Source organism: Nomascus leucogenys, unplaced genomic scaffold, assembly GCF_006542625.1.
Source record: "Nomascus leucogenys isolate Asia unplaced genomic scaffold, Asia_NLE_v1 Super-Scaffold_3068, whole genome shotgun sequence".
NCBI classification, from domain to species: Eukaryota; Metazoa; Chordata; class Mammalia; order Primates; family Hylobatidae; genus Nomascus; species Nomascus leucogenys.
The window spans coordinates 69,278-85,361 of NW_022095790.1; the positions used below are offsets into that span (position 1 = coordinate 69,278).

General features: G+C 43.9%; 1 pseudogene; it reads left to right on the plus strand.

Annotated features, from left to right (window-relative positions):
- The first annotated feature begins 339 nt into the window (after positions 1 to 339).
- Positions 340 to 16,084, plus strand: part of LOC115833708 — a 53,076-nt pseudogene continuing 37,331 nt past the window's right edge.

Here is a 16,084-nt window from a genome sequence, read left to right on the forward strand (position 1 = left end):
GTCTTGGGTCATCATTTGCATCATCTCGCTGCACTCCTGGTTTAAGAACATACAGGGTCTCTGTTGCACAATATGTCAAGTGCAGACCCCTCTACCTGATTTTTCAGGATTCTGCATGACCAGTTTCCATTCATCCAGTCCAGTCTCATTTCCCACAATTCCATAGTTGCCTTCCACTTTATTTAGACTTCTTACTGTGTGACCTTGAGTAAGTTATTTAATTTCTGAACCTTGGCTTCCTGTCTATAGAGTAGGAATCATACGAATAGCTTCTACATCACAGGGTTTTTAATGACAATTAACTGAGATAATATCTTTTAAAAATAATAACTTTCCATTATGGAAATGTCAATACAAGTACCAAGAACTGTGCTAAACTTTTAAAATTTGTTGTCTCACTTCATCATAACAGTTTGATGAGGTAGGAGGAGCTGGTGGTAGTGGTAGTTGCACAGGTAGTAGTAATGATAACGGTGCTTATTGAGTGCTTACTATGTTCCGGGTACTTTACATGTTTCCAGTGAACCCTGTGAACAGTCTTACAAGGTTGATACTATAATTGCCATTTGATAGATAGGAAATTTAAGCATAATGAGATTAAGTAACTTGCCCAGATTCACATGGCCAAAGAATGCAAGAGCTGGATTGAAATCCAGGCCACACTTTTAGATACTCGTTTCATCCCATTTTTATTTTAGAAGGAAAACTTAGGGAGTAATTAACTTAATTAAAACTCTCACAGCATATAAATGGCAGAGCTAGAATGTGAACCCAAATCTGATTTCAAAACTATATTCTCTGTCATACTCCACTGCCTCCAGACTGCTGAAAACAATGCTTTCTGATATGCTATTGTAGAGTGGATTGATTGTGATTTAATATATGTCACATTGTTGTGTTTCTTCACTCAGGAAAGATGGCATATTGCTTGGATTAACTGTTACACAGGGAAGCAGGCTTTTGGCCACTGCTTGCCACCCTGACTGTACCCATTGAGTTGACATAGGTGGTGAACACCTTGGGAGCATGGTGGATATTTGGCAGGATACTTGACCATGGCTGGCATTCCCAGTGGTGACATTAGTGTTAAGTGGGCCATTTCTGTTGATTCAGCAGGAGGACGTGGCTGCCCAAGATGTCAATAGCTGATGGGAGGCAGATAGTAATGGGGAGAGGATATGGCTGTGGGATGGGACAGCACTTTGTTCTCAAGTCTGCTCTGAAATTGCCCACAGCTAGCTAAACCACGTTGGACTTAGGACATTTCTCAGTTTCAATTTTAGGTTGTAGTCCCCAAATTCCAAAACTGGATTACTACATCTTGACAGGAATTCTTTTTTTTTTTTTTTTGAGACAGAGTCTCTCTGTGTCGCCCAGGCTGGAGTGCACTGGCGGATCTCGGCTCACTGCAAGCTCCGCCTCCCCGATTCATGCCATTCTCCTGCCTCAGCCTCCCGAGTAGCTGGGACTACAGGCACCTGCCACCACGCCCGGCTAATTTTTTTTTTTTTTGTATTTTATTTATTTATTTATTTACTTATTGTAGAGATGGGGTTTCACCATGTTAGCCAGGATGGTCTTGATTCCTGACCTCATGATCCGCCTGCATTGGCCTCCCAAAGTGCTGGGATTATTGGTGTGAGCCATCGTGCCCGGCCCCCAACTTGACAGGAATTATTATTATTATTATTTTTGAGACGGAGTCTCGCTCTGTCGCCCAGGCTGGAGTGCAGTGGCACGATCTTTGCTCACTGCAAACTCCGCTTCCCAGGTTCACGCCATCCACCTGCCTCAGCCTCCCGAGTAGCTGGGACTACAGGCGTCCGCCACCACGCCTGGCTAATTTTTTGTATTTTTGTAGAGATGGGGTTTCACTGTATTAGCCAGGATGGTCTTGATCTCCTGACCTCGTGATCCACCCGCCTCGGCCTCCCAAAGTGCTGGGATTACAGGCGTGAGTCACAGCGCCTGGCAGGCGGTAATTCTTTTACAGATATTTGATACCCAGAAAGGGGTGTGAGCCCAGACTGATAGCTTACTTTCTTTTTTAGGAAGGATGTCGATTCTGCGCTTCTCAGTAACTGAGGTAAATTGAACTGTTACATTTTCCTCTCTGGTAATTTGCCCGTTGCTCCTAAGATTGTTGAATTGATTTTGGTTAGAAATGACTGAATTCAGGCTAGGCGCAGTGGCTCATGCCTATAATCCCAGCACTTTGGGAGGCTGAGGCAGGTGGATCACTTGAGGTCAGGAGTTCAAAACCAGGCTGGCCAACATGGTGAAACCCCATCTTTACTAAAAATACCAAAATTAGTCGGCTGTGGTGGCACGCGCCTGCAGTCCCAGCTCCTTGGGATCCCAGCTGAGGTAGGAGGATCACTTGAACCTGGGAGGCGGAGGTTGCAATGAGCCAAGATCGCGCCACTGCACTCCAGCCTGAGCAATAGAGCCAGGCTCTGTTAAAAAAAAAAAAAAAAAAAAAAAAGTGTTTGCATTTTCCACTTTAAAACAAGACATGTGGCACCATCTAGTGGACCTTGAAATAGTCTAAACTTGATATACGTAGTACTTCAGGGAAGCTAGGAAGACTAATTCAGAGTAGGCAAATTTCAGTAAATCGCAAAGATTCTAGATAATCATTTGGGATGTAGTCATAGGATAGAAGCATCTATTTTAGAGCTGTTTCTGCAAAATTTCCCATTGAAATATTTATGCTTTTTCCTAATTATCACCCTTGATATATTTATATATTTGTAATGCTTTTGTACATTGTTATTTTAATCTTCAAATAGTATTTTGGGTATTAACATTGTTATTTTGAAAGTGAGTTTAGTTGACTCACCTTTCTGAATAGTAGAAATTAACAAATTAATAATTTTTTGGGCTTAGGGTGGGGTTGCTGGGGAAAGGAAAAGGAGGAAAAAGGTTGGTAAGACAGGAGATATTCCAGCATTTTTGCCTCCTATTTGGCACTAGCAAAACCATCTGATAGGCTCAATCCAGGTGTAGAAAGAACCATTTATACCTTGACTGTGAATTTTCCATGTGCTAGAGTCTGAACTCAGGAAGACTCAGAGGAGGTCTAGAAGGTAGTAGGTTAAGTGCTGTGGCTCACGCCTGTAATCTCAGCATTTAGGAAGGCCAAGGAGAGAAGATTGCTTGAGGCTATGAGTTAGAGATCAGCCTGGGAAACCTAGCAAGACCCCCAGCTCTTAAAAAAATAAATTAGCTGGGCATGGTGGCAAACACCTACTGTGGTCCTAGCTACTTGGAAGGCAGAGGGGAGGTTTGCTTCAGCCCAGGAGTTTGAGGTTACAGTGATAACCACTGTACTCCAGCCTGGGAGACAGCCTTTGGGACCCTGTCCCCTAAAAAAACCTCCCAGAGTGGAAGACAGCAAAAAGAAAGTAACCGCCTCCCTCCCACATCCCCCCAAAAGAAAAGAAGGTAGTAGAATAAACAGAGTTGGCCATATTCTTTCCTCCCTAAAGGCTCAGTCTCGAGTGGTTGCAGCTTAGAAGAGGAAGGAAATGGTTGAGTGGTTATTGGCCAAGCCTTTGGCTTTTAGGAGCCTCCTTGTCCAGTTTGGACTTTGCTAGGTGTTTGGGTGTTTTATCCATTGGGGAAACATTGCATTCATTGATCTCATGCCACTATTTCTGAAAGGAACAGCAGATGAGAGGGGTTGCATTGTATCTAGTGATGGTGTGTGAGCCTGCATTTTCTTCACTTCTCTGGTAGAATCTCTAAAACAGGAATGAGATTGAGATTCCCCCCTTCCCCCAGCACTAATACATGTATGTTTTATCCTTGTGGGGAAAGTTTGCTTCTAAAAATCCATAGCATTTTTTCCTCCCCTTTTTTTGGTAAACTCTGTCTTATCACTTGCTTCAAAATTTTTCTTTTCCAGAAAGAAATTATTATGTTAGATTTTTTTTTTTTTTGAGACTGAGTCTCACTCTGTCGCCCAGGCTGGAGTGCAGTGGCACGATCTCGGCTCACTGCAAGCTCCACCTCCTGGTTCACGCCATTCTTCTGCCTCAGCCTCCCGAGTACGTGGGACTACAGGTGCTCGCCACCACGCCCGGCTAATTTTTTTTTGTATTTTTAGTAGAGATGGGGTTTCACCGTGTTAGCCAGGATGGCGTCAATCTCCTGACCTCGTGATCCGCCTGCCTTGGCCTCCCAAAGTGCTGGGATTAAAGGTGTGAGCCACCGCACCTGGCCTATGTTAGATTTTTATACTAGAGAAGCAGAATTCTTTTTTAACAAAATATTTGCTTTAAGAAAGTTTGCTTTCAAATAGTATGTTTTTGAGATCAGAGGAGATTAGTGATGTGAATATTGATAGGAAATATTTGAATTTTTTTTTTTTTTGAGACGGAGTCTTGCTCTGTTGCCCAGGCTGGAGTGCAGTGGTGTGATCTCAGCTCACTGCAACCTTCGCCTCCCAGGTTCACGCCATTCTCCTGCCTCAGCCTCCCGAGTAGCTGGGACTACAGGTGCCTGCCACCACGCCCGGCTAATTTTTTGTATTTTTAGTAGAGACGAGGTTTCACCATGTTAGCCAGGATGGTCTCGATCTCCTGACCTCATGATCTGCCTGCCTCGGCCTCCCAAAGTGCTGGGATTACAGGCATGAGGCACCGCACCTGGCCATATTTGAAATACTTTAAGTAAATTAATGAATTTGGATTATTTGGCTTATATAAAAGAGCATTTTTTTTTTATGTCATATGCCTCTGGGACTCATATTTGCGCAAATCCAAGAATTGGAAGCTGCGTAATGGGCGGGTGAAAGGAAGTACTACAGTTTCCTGTTTATCCTTTAAAACCACTGACCTTAGATAGATATATTTCTCAAATTTATTCATAAACGTCTTTTGTGTATGTCCTCCTGGGTGTTTCAGTTACTAACTGATCTGAAAGAGCAGCGTAAAGAAAGTGGAAAGAATAAACACAGCTCTGGGCAACAGAACTTGAACACTATCACCTATGAAGTAAGGCTGGGCTTCTGGTAGACCTACCTAAAGTACCATTGAGAGAGGGGGGTTTATTCTCCCAATGACTGGCAGCTGAAATCAAGATCGCTTTTTATATGATCTGAATAGTTTTACTCTAACCTGATTTTTATTCTGTTTATAAAAGTGGTAGGAGTTTGGTCAAGTGTAGTGTTTAGCCAGCTACAAAGTTATAAGGAATAGTGTAAAAGATTGCCCTCACTTCTCCTTGAAAGGGGATCACAGCTCACTGCAGCCTCAACCTCCTAGGCTCAAGTGGTGCTCCCAGCTCAGCTTCCCAAGTAGCTTGGACTATGGGTATGCACTGCCAGGCCTGGCTAATTTTTTTGTTGTTGTCCAGGGTGGTCTTGAACCCCTGGGCTCAAGGGGTCTCCTCATCGCATCTTTCCAAAGTGCTGGGGACTTAGATGCTTAAGGCTATTATTTTTCAAGTTTCAGATTCTTCCCAAAATATGTAATTGTAATTCCTCTCAAATTACATCTGTATTCTTCCTCAAAAGCCACAAATTCTGTGTAATCATGAGAAAATATCAGATCATTGCAAATCAATTAAAAAAAACACCTTTTATTTTGAAATCATTTTTCTTTTCTTTTTTTGGAGATGGATTCTCGCTCTTGTTGCCCAGGCTGGAGTGCAATGGCACGATCTCGGCTCACCACAACCTCCGCCTCCCAGGTTTAAGCGATTGTCCTGCCTCAGACTCCTGAGTAGCTGGGATTACAGGCACGAGCCACCTCGCCTCACTAATTTTGTGTTTTTAGTAGAGACGGGGTTTCTCCATGTTGGTCAGGCTGGTATCGAACTCCCAACCTGAGGTGATCTGCCAATCACGGGCTCCCAAAGTGCTCGAATTATAGGTGTGAGCCACTGCACCCAGCCATTTTTCTCTTACATAAAAGTTGTAGAGACAGTGCTGGGAGTTCTCATGTACCCTTCCCATAGTTTCCTCTGATGTTAACATCTTACATAACCATGGTACACTGATCAAAATCAAGAAATTAACATTGGTACATACTATTAAACTAAGCTAAAATTTTATTTGAATACCTTGTTTTCCCACTGCTGTCTTCTGAGTTCCAGGATTCAGTTCAGGATACCATTTTTTTTTTTTTTTTTTTTTTTTGAGAGGGAGTCTCGCTCTGTCACCCAGACTGGAGTGCAGTGTCGTGATCTCGGCTCACTGCAGCTCCGCCTCCCAGGTTCATGCCATTCTCCTGCCTCAGCCTCCCGAGTAGCTGGGATTACAGGTGCCCGCCACCACACCCGGCTAATTTTTGTATTTTTAGTAGAGACGGGGTTTCACCATGTTAGCCAGGATGGTCTCAATCTCCTAACCTCGTGATCCGCCTGCCTCGGCCTCCCAAAGTGCTGGGATTACAGGCGTGAGCCACCGCTCCCAGCCCAGGATACCATTTTATATTTAGTTAACATGTCCCCATAATGTTATTTGTTCTGTGTCCTTACTCTTCCTTTGTCTTCCTTGACACTTGTGAAGGGCTGGTCAAGTATTTTGTAGAACGTCCCTTGATTTGTGATTGTCTGATGTTTTCTTATGATTACACAGAACTTATGGCTTTTGAGGAAGAGCACCACAGAGGTGATCTCCCCTTCTCGTGTCATGATATCTCAGGGTACATGATATCGATGTTTCTTTCTTTTTTTTTTTTTTTTTTTTGAGACGGAGTCTCTCTCTGTTGCCCAGGCTGGAATGCAGTGGTGCAGTTTTGGCTCACTGCAACCTTCACCTCCCGGATTCATTCCATTCTCCTGCCTCAGCCTCCCGAGTGGCTGGGACTACAGGTGCCCGCCACCATGCCCGGCTAATTTTTTGTATTTTTTTAGTAGAGACAGGGCTTCACTGTGTTAGCCAGGATGGTCTTGATCTCCTGACCTCGTGATCCGCCCACCTCGGCCTCCCAAAGTGGTGGGATTACAGGTATGAGCCACCGCGCCTGGCCAATATCGATGTTTCTTATGGCTACTATTGTTAACTTTGGTCATTTGGTTAAGATAGTATCTGCCTGGATTGTCCACTATAAAGCTATGTTTCTTCATTTCCATATTATGTTAGAAAGGATTCACCAAGTTCAGCCCATATTCAAGGGGAAGGGGGAGATTAAACTCCACCTCTTGAAGGGAGGGATATCAAAGAATTTGTGGATGTATGTTAAAACCACCACAGTAATTAAAAAATATTTTGTGGGAGATGCTTTGCAGCTAGGAAAACAGCCTACCCTTTGCTTACACTTTTAACCATCAATTTTAGCATTCATTGGTGGATCTTTCCTGCAGTAATTATAACTATGGTACAGTTGCCTGATAGTGATTTTAAAATTTTTCTCATCCTTCTATGCTTATTAGATTTATATATATATATATATTTTTAAGAGATTAGATTTTGCTGTGTTGCTTCAGGCTGGTTTCAAACTCCTAGGCTCAAGTGATCTTCCTGCGTTGGCCTCCCACAGCGCTGGGATTACAGGTGTGCACCACTGCACCCAGGTCATATGAGTTAGAATTCTTCCATAAGAAAAAGTTGTCTCTTCTTACCCATTTATTTATTCATTAGTATATATCCATGTAGACTCATGGCAACTTATTTTATTCTTTGGGTTCCCCCCTTTAAAAAAATTGTCCGAAATATAATTGTCAGATTGAGTTTTCTTTTTTTTAACATCAGAAAAGTTTTCTTCTAAAATTTAATTACTTATTCCTATTCTAGCTACTGGTTTTCTCTTTCAGGAATTCCTATTACACGAAGACTGGTTCTCCTGAACACCTCTTTGCTTGTTTTATACAGGATTTATTTATTTATTTATTTATTTATTGAGACAGAGTCTCACTCTGTCACCCAGGCTGGAGTGCTGTGGTGCGATCTTAGCTCACTGCAACCTCTGCCTCCTGGGTTCAAGTGATTCTCCTGCCTCGGCCTCCCTAGTATCCAGGATTACAAGCGTGCACCATCACACCCAGCTTTTTTTTTTTGTATTTTTAGTATAGATGGCGTTTCACCATGTTGGCTAGGCTGGTCTCGAACTCCTGACCTTGGGTGATCCAGCCACCTTGGCCTCCCAAAGTGCTGGAATTACAGGTGTGAGCCACTGCACCCGGCCTGTACAGGATTTTTAAAACAAAATTTTAGAATTTTAATTACAGCCATTGTGTTTCCTTTTTCTCATTCAGGGTTCTTTGTCTTATGCTTGGCTTTTTTTTTTTTTCCCAGATGTGAAAATACATATCAAAAACACCATGCAGGTACCAGAGTCCTGAGATTGTCAGAGAATTTCTCACAGTAATGAAAAGCCACAAGTTGACCAAGTAAGTAAACCTCTTAAGTAGGAAGAGAGTGACACATGGTGAAATGATAGCTGAGGAAAGCCATTAGTAGCAACTGTGTATTGATATTCAGCTGGGTTTGGATTTAAAGGAGGATCATAGTATTGTAGATGAAACAATTAAAAGTTAGACATAGGGACCCTTCTAGAGTAAGGAACAAAACTTAATGGAGTTTTAAAAATCTTTTCTTGGAGTCCCAGTTTGTATGACCTATCCCATCACGCCCATTCCCAGAATTCAGACCAAATTGGATGAAAAGTAAGGTTTACAAGTTAAAGTACATTTTATAAAGTTGATCAATGAAGTCCTTTGATGTTTGTGTTTGCTTGAGGCAAAAGTGGCTTGATCATATTCTGTGAGTTCTTGTAGTGTCCAGTTCCTTTTCTTGGTCTGGAATTAGTTCAACCTATTAAAATAGAAAACATCATAGATCAAGAGTTTAGAGGAGAAGAAAACTAGCTCAAGTTTTTTAGAGTCAGTTCTAGAGCTGATAAATTTCAAAAGCTTTTGTCATTTCACTTAGGAAAATCAGTAATTTTATTTTGGAGGACCCATTTGGTGTTACATCAGGCACACAGGTTCTCCCACCCGCTTTCTCCAAGTGAACTCTTAAGACAAAACATCTTCCGTGTGTGTGTGCAAATCTTCCATGTGTATCTTCTGTATTTGTGTATAACATTTTTTAAAAACTGTAGTAAAATACACATAACATAGCCGGGCGCCATGGCTCATGCCTGTAATCCCATCTCTTTGGGAGCTGGAGGCAGGCGGGTCACCTGAGGTTGGGAATTCGAGACCAGCCTGACTAACATGGAGAAACTCTGTCTCTACTAGAAATACAAAATTAGCTGGGTGTGGTGGCAGATGCCTGTAATCCCAGCTACTCGGGAGGCTGAGGGAGGAGAATCGCTTGAACCTGAAAGGCAGAGGTTGCAGTGAGCTGAGATTGCGCCATCGCACTCCAGCCTGGGCAACAAGAGCGAAACTCTGTCTCAAAGAATATATAAATAAATACACATAACAAAATTTACCATTTTAGGCCAGGTGCGGTGGCTCACAGCTGTAATCCCAGCACTTTGGGAGGCTGAGGCGGGTGGATCACTTGAGGCTAGGAGTTCAAGACCAGCCTGGCCAACATGATGAAACCTTGTCTCTACTAAAAATAAAAAATTAGGCAGGCATGGTGGCAGGTACCTCTAATCCCAGCTACTTGGGAGGCTGAGGTAGGAGAATTGCTCGAACCTGGGAAGTTGCAGTTAGCCAAGATTGCGCTACTGCACTCCAGCCTGGGCGATAGAGCAAGACTCTGTCTCAAAAAAATTACCATTTTAACCATTTCTAAGTGTACAGTTCAATTGTTGCAACCAATATGCAGACCTTTTCAGTTTGCAAAACTGAAATTCTGTATCCCTTAAACAATTCTGCACTTGCTTCTCCTCTGTCCCTGGCAGCCACCATTCTGCTTTTTGTTTCTATGAGTTTGTCTCCCTCATACAAGTGGAACCATATGGTGTTTTTTTTTTTTTTAAGTCATATCTGATTGTTTAACTTTTAAAATTATTTTAACAATTGAAGTGTGCAGTTCAGTGGCATTAAGTACATTCACATTGTACAATCATTGCCATCTATCCACAGAACATTTTATCTTGCAAAACTGAAACTCTGTGCCCAGTAATCAATAAATTGCCCATTCTCCCCTCCTCCTAGCCCCTGGCAACGACCATTCTATTTTCTGTCTTCATGAATTTGACTACACTTAGTACTGCATGTAAATGGGATCATACAGTATTTGTCCTTATATCATTTAGCATAATGTCTTTGCCTGGGCGTGGTGGCTCATGCCTGTTATCCCAGCACTTTGGGAGGCCGAAGTGGGCAGATCACCTGAGGTCAGGAGTTCGAGACCAGCCTGACCAACATGGAGAAACTCTGTCTCTACTAAAAATACAAAATTAGCCAGGTGTGGTGGTGCATGCCTGTAATCCCAGCTACTTGGAAGGCTGAGGCAGGAGAATCACTTGAACCCAGGAGGCGGAGGTTGCAGTAAGCCGAGATCGCGCCAATGCACTGCAGCCTGGGCAACAAGAGCAAAACTCTATCTCAAAAAATAATGTATGAGAACTTCCTTCCTTTGTCTGGCTGAATAATATTCCATTTTATATGTAAACCACATTTTTTCCTTTTTTTTTATTTTTTAAAAAATAGAGATGGGGGCCGGGTGTGGTGGCTCACGCCTGTAATCCCAGCACTTTGGGAGGCTGAGGAGGGCAGATCACAAGGTCAGGAGATCAAGACAATCCTGACTAACACAATTAAACCCCATCTCTTCTAAAAATACAAAAAATTAGCAATGTGTGGTGGCGGGTGCCTGTAGTCCCAGCTACTTGGGAGGCTGAGGCAGGAGAATGGCTTGAACCTGGGAGGCAGAGCTTGCAGTGAGCCGAGATCGTGTTACTGCACTCCAGCCTGGGCGACAGAGTGAGACTGTCTCAAAAAAAGAAAATAATAAAAATAATAATTAATTGAAAAAAATTTTAAAAAATCGGCTATCACCCTAACCCTGTGTCATTTTCCTCTGGCTGCTTTTAAGATTTTTGTATTCCCTTTCTACTCCCACTGCTTCACTTGACTAGCCTAAGGAAAATTTTTTTTAATAAAATTAAATTTGAAAAAAGATTGTTCAAGTCTTTGGTCTTCAATAATTTGATAATGATATATTTCAGCCTTTTTTCCCCAATTTATCTTTACTGAGCTTCTTGATTATGTAAATTTATGTTTCTTACTAAATTTGTGAAGTTTTTAACTGTTCTTGAAATATTTTTTCTGTCCCAATCTCTTTCTCCTCCTTTTCTTGAATTCCAAAACCACAGTGAGCTGAGACTGTGTCACTGCCCTCCAGGATGGGTGACAGAGTGAGACTCCAATCACCCAGTCACTCCTGGGTGGTTGGTAGACTTCTGATGCTGCTGTACAGGTTTCTGTGGCTCTGTTCCTTTTTTTAAAAAATTTATATTTCAAATGGAATAATTTCTCTCTTTTTTTCTGTCTCTTTTTTAATAGAGATAGGGTTTCACTCTGTTGCCGAAGCTGAAGTGCGGTGGCGCCCTCAGGCTCACTGCAGCCTCAAAGTCTAATGGGATAATTTCTGTTGATCTGTCTGTATACGCACAGATTGTTCTGGCATCTTCTGTTATCAAGCCTACCCATGAATTTCTCATTTCAGGTATTTTTCAGTTCTAAAGTTTCCATCTGGTTATTTGTTATAACTTCTGTTCTTTCCTGAGAACTAGTATTGTTTCATTCATTTCAGGAATGTTTACTTTTACCACCAGTTGTTATAGTAGCTAGAATCTTGATAATTTTAACATCTGGGTCATCATGGGCTTGGCATCTGTTGATTATCTTTTCCCTGGAGAATGAGTCATATTTTTGTGGTCGAGGTAATTGTAGATTGTATTCTGGGCATTTGAGTATTATATTGTTTGGACTCTGGGTCCTGTTAAAAGCCTCTGGTTTGTGTTTTAGGAGGCTGTCAATCCAGTTAGGTTCGGACTTCAAGTCGGGGCAAGGATTTCGGTGTCATTTGGTTTTGAAACCCACTCTGGGTCTTTGCATATGGGACTGGACTGGTGGTGGAACTTGCTCCCTTCTCACTCGGGGTCTTTGCTGTGCTGGGTCTGTTCCATGCTTGCTGTTTTGGTGCTGTTCCACACATAAATAGCTCAGGTGAACCTAGGATTTGTGTTGATTGATATTCAAGTTTGGAGGAGTCCCCTTCTCTAGCTCTCCTCTCTGGGACTCCCCCGTTCGTACTCTGGTTCACATGAGATCCTTTTTTTGGTCCTCTAGCCACAAGTTCCTAGTTTCTCTCAAAGGTTTGCCTGCCCGCCTGTGCGTGGTTGTTCCCAGTGTCTCTCAAAGGTTTACCTGCCTGCCTGTGTGTGGTTATTACTAGAGCTGTCCTTGGAGCAGAGCAGGGAAAGTGGAAAAGGAAAAAATGACTCTTAGGCACTCTGGACAGCAAGGGCTCCCTTCCGGGCTGCGCCTGCTGCTGGTCCCCACGTTGGGGGCTGCCCTTGAGTTGTGAGCCCCTCCCAAGTCTCCAGCCTTTCTCAGTCCCCTGGCCAGAAAGATTGGATTTCTCCTGGAGTTGGAGTTGCCTATGGTGCCACAAGAGCTGCACCAGGATTGAGGCCCTGAGAGAAAAGAGGGAAAAAAGCCCCAAGAAACTCAGATTCATCCTCCACCCCAAGTGGTTCTCAGGTTTTGTTTCCCTCCCAGGCCACCTGCTTTTGTTTGCTTTTCAGAGTTGTCAGATATATTTTTGTGTATTTTGTCTGGAGATTTCTTCTTCTTTTTTTCTTTTTTTTTTTTGAGACGGAGTCTTGCTCTGTTGCCCAGGCTGGAGGGCAGTGGCACAGTCTCGGCTCACTGCAACCACTGCCTCCCAGGTTCAAGTGATTCTCCCGCCTCAGCCTCCCGAGTAGCTGGGATTGCAGGTGCATGCCACCAGCGCTAATTTCTGTATTTTTAGTAGAGATGGGGTTTCTCCATGTTGGCCAGGCTTGTCTTGAACTCTTGACCTCAGGTGATCCACCGCCTCAGCCTCCCAGAGTGCTGGGATTACAGGTGTGAGCCACTGTGCCCAGCTGTCTTGAAATTTCTCATTGTAATCTGTGGAGAGAGAAAGGCTTTCTTGGGCTTTCTCCACCTTGTCCTATAGCAGAAGTGCTAACAGTTGATTTTTAAGGCCTCTTTTCAGCTCTTTGTCTGGGCTGATGTATTGCTTCCTAAGCCCAACATCTTTTCCACTATAAATATGGACAAAAACTGTTCAAAAAACCTACAAATAAATAGGCATTGTCTTGCAGGCTGATTCATGATTGGCCATAATCTATATAAATTTAAAGCAGACTGTAATATTCAAGAAGGATTAATTTCAAGTCCTTTTTTCCACTTGTGATCTTCAAATCGAGGATTAAAAATTTTTTTTTTTTGAGACAGAGTCTCGCTCTGTCGCCCAGCCTGGAGTGCGGTGGTGTGATCTTGGTTCACTGCAAGCTCTGCCTCCCGGTTCACGCCATTTTCCTGCCTCAGCCTCCCGGGTAGCTGGGACTAAAGGCACCTGCCATCATGCCCGGCTAATTTTTTGTATTTTTAGTAGAGACGGGGTTTCACTGTGTTAGCCAGATGGTCTCGATCTCCTGACCTCGTGATCCGCCCACCTCAGCCTCCCAAAGTGCTGGGATTACAGGGGTGAGCCACCGTGCCCGGCCAAAAATCTTTTTAAAAGGCTTTCTAAACCTTTTAACCTCAACCCTTTCATTAATTACTTGGTTCCATGACTCTGCCAAGAGCAAACGCTACAGGCGGTGTTGTTGTCCAACAGCCAGTAGAGGGACCAGCAGGCTTCTTCACTTCGTCTGGGCTTGGCTCCTTCTCTGGGAACTTGCAGCCCTTGCAGTTCAAACAGCCTCAGGGTCCCATGACCCAGGGGGCTGCTTGACCAAAGCCATCAAGACCTGGACCATTGTGTGCTAGTTGCAGCTTAAGACATTACACTTACAACAGGAACTCCTGAAGCGTCTTTAATCCTGGTGTTTGAATATCCACAACAGAATTTTTCTCTGCCATTCTCTCAGGGAGAGGAGATTCAAGATAACAGCCCTTAACGGATCTGGTTCTGTTAGTGCAAGCTGGGGCTCTATTAACTTGCTTAAATACCTCCACTACCAGAGACCTTGCGGGTAGGGTAGGAACCATGTTTTGTTTGACTTTATAACCTTATTCAGCAAAACAATAGTGTTGGGACTCAACTGCAAGTCACTGTGATACGATGTCCTGTGTCATTTTTTCTTTTTTTCGAGATGGAGTTTCGCTCTTGTTGCCCAGGCTGGAGTGCAATGGCGTGATCTTGGCTCACTGCAACCTCCGCCTCCCCAGTTCAAGTGATTCTCCTGTCTCAGCCTCCTGAGTAGCTGGGATTACATGCGCCTGCCATCATGCCCGGCTAATTTCTGTTTTTGTTTTTTTTTTTTCAGTAGAGATGGAGTTTCACCATGTTGGCGAGGCTAGTCCTGAACTCCTGACCTCAGAGAATCCACCCGCCTTGGCCTCCCAAAGTGCTGGGATTACAGATGTGAGCCACCGCGCACCTGGCTCTGTGTCATTTTTTCTACAGCATGTTACTTCCTCTGAAGCATTTGGCCCTTTAATCATTTTAGTTTTTGCTTCAGGCATCTAGTTTCCAAAGAACTGCAGCCTGGCTTGTAGCCCCAGCTCTCATGCTGACATCTCCTCCCTAAGGTATACAGCTCTGTTTTAGGGTTGGGATTAGGTCTGCCAGGAATAGAGCAAGAGGACTTGCCTTCAAGACCCAGCTTAGGTAGGGTCATAAATAACTTTGCATCCCTAAAAGGGACTCTTCTGGGCACAGATTATTCTTGGGAGTTGACAACATATTTGGAATGTGTTCCTCTGGGACCAGCAAAGCTCAGAGTCGATGGATGAGTTGTAGGTTTCCTGGTGTCTGGAGTCGGGTACCCTGGCTGCTTTCAGAGTGGAGTCCTGCCCCGTATCTCCTCAGAGTTTTCCGCTTTCTCTCCCATGAACTTCTGCAAGTCAGGGCTTCCCTAGCTCTTTCTCTCACTTATGCTTCAGATTACGTTTACCTCATGGCAGCTTTGTCTCGGTTGTTGAGGACACAAAGATGAACACAGCGGAAGTGCTGTGGTAGGGACACGGTGGAGAGACACTGAAGTGTCAGCAAACACCATGTGCCAAGTAAGGCCTGAGATCAGGAAGTAGCCTCATGCTTTTCTGTAGGGTGTTTGCAGTTTGGGTCAATTGCGATATGAGTGCAAAGTAGGGTCATACAAAGCTATAGAGTCTGACAAGGACCAGATTTCAGAGGGTTCTGGGGGCTGAACTAAGGAAATTCAAGTTCAGACTACAACCTGTGAGGACAGTGGAGGCTTACAAGCAGAATCATGAGATGACTATGTTTCTGTCTTTTAAAAGAGACTTTATTTGTATGAATGCAGATGGATTGAAAAAGTGGCAGCCCATTGCAGATGAAGGCCATTGTCCTCTAACCAAGAGGTTGGAGAGGGCTGTAGAAATGGTGAGGAAGGGATAGGTATCCTTTTTTTTTTTTTTTTTTTTTTTTTTGAGACGGAGTCTTGCTCTGTCGCCCAGGCTGAAGTGCTGGAGTGCAGTGGCACGATCTTGGTTCACTGCAAGCTCTGCCTCCCGGGTTCATGCCATTCTCCTGCCTCTGCCTCCCGAGCAGCTGGGACTACAGGTGCCCGCCACCATGCCTGGCTAATTTTTTTGTTTTTTTTTAGTAGAGACGGGGTTTCACCGTGTTAGCCAGGATGGTCTCGATCTCCTGACCTCATGCCTCCCGCCTTGGCCTCTCAAAGTGCTGGGATTACAGGTGTGAGCCACCACGCCTGGCCGATTTTTTGTATTTTTTAATAGAGACAGGGTTTCACTGTGTTAGCCAGGATGGTCTTGATCTCCTGACCTCCTGATCCGCCTGCCTCAGTCTCCCAGAGTGCTGGGATTACAGGCATGAGCCACCGAGCCCGGCATTTTTTTTTTTTTTTTTGAGATGGAGTCTTGCTCTGTTGCCCAAGCTGGAGTGCAGTGGCGCGATCTCGCTTGCTGCAATCTCCTCTTCCCGGGTTCAAGAGATTCTCCTGCCTCAGCCTCCTGAGTAGCT